The following is a 6,063-nucleotide window of genomic DNA, read 5'->3' on the forward strand; positions in this document are numbered from 1 at the left end:
AATGACTTGGCCTGCCTTGATAGAGTTCAAAATAGACTTCGTAGCCTCGTAGGAGATGTCCTTTTCTCTTCCTTGCAACCTCTATCTCACAGAAGAGATGTTGCGAGTTTGTCTCTGATGTATCGTTATTTTCATGGACAGTGTTCGACTGAGCTTCAATCTATGGTCAGCCCTCACCAAACTTTCACAAGAAACACTCGTCTAGCTGTAAACACTATCAATAATTCCCCCCACTCTTTATCTGTGCCTAAACCTAAACGTAGATTCCATGAACAAAGTTTCTTTCTTAGAACTGCACGCCTGTGGAATTGTCTTCCGTTTTCCTGCTTTCCGGCTGACTACAATATGGTTGTGTTCAAGTCTAAAGTAAATAAGTTCTTGATGAACCGTTCCATATAAGTTATTAAATTTACCAAATTTTCATTACTAATGATTACTATATTGTCCAATTTCTACTGTACACTCTTTAACTCTTATCCTTGAGTGGCCTCTTGGCCTTGATAATATGGTGATGCCTATGTAAAAAAAAGTAGTTATTAGGAGAGAAATACACAACATTTCCCTCCTATAAGAAATAGGAGAGATTTACTAAACAGGAGAAGAAAAAAAAAACAGATCTCAAACATCAAAAGACGGAACACACCGCCTTGTAATTCCATGCACTTTCATCCTTTCCTCCCATTCTGTATTAAATACAGTCTTCTTTTTACTTCTTCCACTGCTCGGGCGATTGCTTTCATCAGAGAGAATTTTGTGTCATGAGGTTGCTTATTAATTTCCTTTTCAACGACGCCCCACGCGCAAAAATCCGAAGAATTAAAGTCTGGTGAGTTAGGAAGGCATAAGTTTAGTGTGACATGATTATGAAAATTCTAAGCCATCCAATATATGATGGTACTGAATCTTGTTAGAAGACATAGGCCCTTCCATAAATTTTTTTTTTAGATAGGGGTCACCACTTATCAAGGCCCGAAAGCCACTCAGGGATAAGGGTTATTGCGTGTACAGTAATCAATGAGATAGTATTGTAGTAATCATTAGTATTGGAGGTTTTGATAGAGTGTCTTACTTAAGGGGGCGGTTTGTCAGGAGTTTGTTTATGTTGGACTTGAAGACGTCAAAGTTGTAGTCAGGTGGGAAACAGGCAAGCGGCAGAGAGTTCGACTGGCGTGCGTTTATAAGAAAGAAGCTTTGTTCATGGAATCTACGTTTTGATTTAGGCACAGATAAAGAGTGGGGAAAATTATTGACATTAGTTTCAGCCAGACGGGTGTTTATCGTGAAAGATTGGCGAGTGAGGACGAGAGATTGGAGCTCAGGCGAGCACCTGCGATGGAAATAACGATAAAACAAAGACAGGCTCGCAACGTCTCTTCTGTGGGAGAGAGGTTGCAGGGAAGAGAAAAGAGCATCCCCCACTAAACCACGAAGTCTATTTTGTACCCTGTCAAGGCAGGATAGGCTGTTTTTAGCAGCTCCTGCCCAGATGTGGCAGCAGTACTCCATCCTTGGACGTACTTGGCTTTTATACAGATAGAGAATTGCATCAGTAGTGAGATATCTTCTGGAGCGGTAGAAGGATCCCACCATTTTCCCAGCGCCTGGCAACAGATTTGATGTACGTGTTCCATTTCAGATCAGGATTAAAGGTCAAACACATAAGCTTGTCAAAACATGGAGCCTCTCTAACTAGGACTTAACAATGATTAACAAAACTTTACAATGGTTTGACGAGTTTCGACATAAGCATTTGCATTGGCTCTAAGACCTTGTCGAAAATATGAAGATGCATTATGTGATCTTCACTATTTACATCATTGGCGACTTTAAGAAATCTTGCAATTTCTGAATTGTTTTGTTTCGATTTTGTAGACACTAATAGAGCGTGTCTTTTTATTTCATTAGTTATACTAATATCTCCTATGGGATCTTATGAAAGCATTAATTAGTATATTTTTTATTTAAATCACAAAATATAAGTGTTACGTACCCTACACACACACACACACACACACACACACACACACATATATATATATATATATATATATATATATATATATATATATATATATATATAAGACACTGATAGAATTCAGATGAAAAATCCTGATAGATATTACTTGAAGTAATACTTTCAAGGTTATCCTAGCCAAAAAGGAAAAGCTCAATATTTAAGAATAGAGCAATATATAAGTTTGGTGGTTAAATTTTAAATTCTGAAAAAACAACATATAGACACATATATTCGAATTAAGAATTTATTGTTTGACAAAAGGAATATATAAAAGGGGTTATGTTGATTTCCTTAATCCATGGATTTTCAATAATGGCTCATATCATCAGAGGAAATGAAATGCGGTTTGCAAAATGCGAATGGACGCTTATTTTGCATTTCAGAACAATTATTGAAAATCCATGGATTAAGGAAATCAAATTAACATAACCACTTCTATATTCCTTTTTTCAAATAATAAATTCTTTATTCGAATATATGTGTCTATATGTTTTTTCAAAATTTAACCACCAAACTTATATATATATATATATATATATATATATATATATAGAGAAATATTTATGTATATATGTATATATTTATTTGTATATATATATATATATATATATATATATATATATATATGACAGCCCCTTTAAAAAACTCGTTTCTTATCGTTGAGCACTTTCAGTTGAATTAAAGTTGTTCAATTTAGCTCGTATGCATAGATCATCGTATAACGATTAGATCACTGTCTGTTCCACGTAAAGAACATTTAAGTAATTATAATGTTTAAATTCAACATTATTTCACGCGGTTAATGGAGCCAGAGATGTCTCCTATTGCCGAGTTCGAATCGTTCGACTGGACTTAATCGTGACACCCTGCACTGAAGATTCACGAAAGGATGAAACACTAGTGCCTATAGGTATTTAATTATTATAGTAAAAATAATTATATATATATATATATATATATAGATATATATATATATCATAATTAAGGAATTTAAAATTTGTGATTTGAAAAAGTTAATTTTCAAATATAAAAATTTTATTGTATACAAGACAAAGAATACAGTATAGTAAAATGTATTTCGTTAACCAATAAGTTTTCGATGTTTATACGTCTCCTCGGAGGAAAAATATTAGCAAATATTATAAGAAATCTGCACCTGATTTGCTAAAGGTAATAAACATAGAAAATTAATTTAATGTTTTTAAAGTTTTAAATCATTTTAGCTACATAGAATAAGGAAAATTGGATACTGATGCAACAAAAAATGATACTGAACTTCAAATCGAAAGTACATGCTAAATCCTGTAATAGAAGTTCTTGGTATTCGGCAGGTAAAAAGATCAAACGCGTATTGTAATAAATCTAAGGAAGCTGGTAACTATCCAATTTATACATATTTCCACAGTTTTTCTTATATATATATATATATATATATATATATATATATATATATATATATATATATACATATATATATATATAACTACTTCATTTACTCACATAAACCTAATATACGCCTGACGAATCCTATAGTGGATGAAACGCAGAATATTCAGTGTAGCTTAATCGCCATATATATTTTATATATATATATATATATATATATATATATATATATATATATATATATATATATAAGCCTGAATAATCCTAGAGTGGATGAAACGCGGGATATTCGGTGTAGCTTAATCGCCATATATATTTTATAACTTACTATATATATATATATGTATATATATATATATATATATATATATATATATATATATATATATATATAGTCATCCACATACAGTATTGTAATAAATCTAAGGAAGCTGGTAACTATTCAATATATACATATTTCCACAGTTTTTCTTTTATATATATATATATATATATATATATATATATATATATATATATATAACTACTTCATTTACTCACATAAACCTAATATACGAAAGTATAGATTTATGCGCAAACTTTAAGTATTTACTTCAAAAGTGCTCAATACGTAGGTAGAGCTAGTTAGCACAGAATTCGCGCATAAGCCTGACGAATCCTTTAGTGGATGAAACGCAGAATATTCAGTGTAGCTTAATCGCCATATATTTTATAAATTACTATATATATATATATATATATATATATATATATATGTATAAGCCTGAATAATCCTAGAGTGGATGAAACGCGGGATATTCGGTGTAGCTTAATCGCCATATATATTTTATAACTTACTATATATATATATATATATATATATATATATATATATATATATATATATGTATATATATGTATATATATATATATATATATATATATATATATATATATAGTCATCCACATACAGTACTGTTTCGTTTTATCACAACTCATCAGTGCGGCTAGACTAACACCTCTCCCAAAGATTGAACCTAGAACTATCACGTTTACAGTTCTACCCATTGACCAACGGGAGCGGCACCCGTAAATAACCTCCATAAATGTCTATTTTAAACAAACATTCGTCCATCACTTTCATATATATATATATATATATATATATATATATATATATATATATATATATATATATATATATATACAGGGTGTCCGTAAAGTTACTATACAGTCTTATTGTTACAAATAAATATTTTAATACAATATCTTACTGTACTGTTAATATATTACAGGGTGTCTGTATAGTAACTTGTAAGATTGTATAGTAACTTTACGGACACCCTATATATATATATATGTATATGTATATATATATATATATATATATATATATATATATATATATTTATATATCGGCACATAAGGCGACCGTTAGATAAGACGAGGTACATAATTAGACCAAATTTTAATAACTTTATCATATATCGGTTGTATAAGACTACTGCTAAATTACTAAACCATGTTTGCTTAGCCTAGGCTAGAGATTGCAACACCCGGTATCTTATGAAATATTGGTTTTTAAAAATTATCTTTTAATTTTAAAGGTCGTCTTATACGCCGAAATATACGGTATATATGTATATATATATATATATATATATATATATATATATATATATATATATATATATATATAAAGTGGGTTAAGAAATTCCAACGAAAGAAAGATGTATATTTAAATAAGGGAGTAGTCACCAACAATGTGTATTTTTTAACATTATTTTATTATTCCGTGTCTGGTTTTTCATTAAGAATTATGTTTGGATCATTGTAATAATGTTTTTAAGTCATTGAAATCGTTTTTACGCGCGTTTCAGACGTTCTGTGAAGACGAGGACGCTTCACAGAACGTCTGAAACGCGCGTAAAAACGATTTCAATGACTTAAAAACATTATTACAATGATCCAAACATAATTCTTAATGAAAAACCAAGACACGGAATAATAAAACAATGTTAAACAAATACACATTGTTGGTGACTACTCCCTTATTTAAATATTATAGTAAAAAAATAATTATATATATATATATATATATATATATATATATATTACAGGGTGTCCGTAAAGTTACTATACAGTCTTATTGTTTTATTGTATTATATTTGTATTAATAGTTAATATTTATTTTTTTTACAAGTTTATTTAATCAAGCATGCCACGCAAGCTAACTTTGGAAGAGCGCAAATTTATTGTACTGTTAATATATTACAGGGTGTCTGTATAGTAACTTGTAAGACTGTATAGTAACTTTACGGACACCCTGTGTGTGTATATATATATATATATATATATATATATATATATATATATATATATATATATATATATATATATATATATATAAAGAGAGAGAGAGAGAGAGAGAGAGAGAGAGAAAGAGAAAGAAATAAAAATAGAGATAAGGATATAGAAAAATAGTTTGTCGATTATATCTGTATAAACCAAACCTAATCTATAGATTAAATCTTGAATTTAGACCAAAGAAATTAGAAAGAATTCCTTAGTAATTAAATAAATAAGGGTGCAAAGTATTGTGTAGAAAATGAGTCCAACTCTAATTATTCCGGAGGATTTTTTTTTTTTTTTGTTCTTAGAAATGTTAAAAGTGCAAACGA

Source organism: Euprymna scolopes, chromosome 40 (genome assembly GCF_053919585.1).
Source record: "Euprymna scolopes isolate OS-2025 chromosome 40, ASM5391958v1, whole genome shotgun sequence".
Taxonomy (NCBI): Eukaryota; Metazoa; Mollusca; class Cephalopoda; order Sepiida; family Sepiolidae; genus Euprymna; species Euprymna scolopes.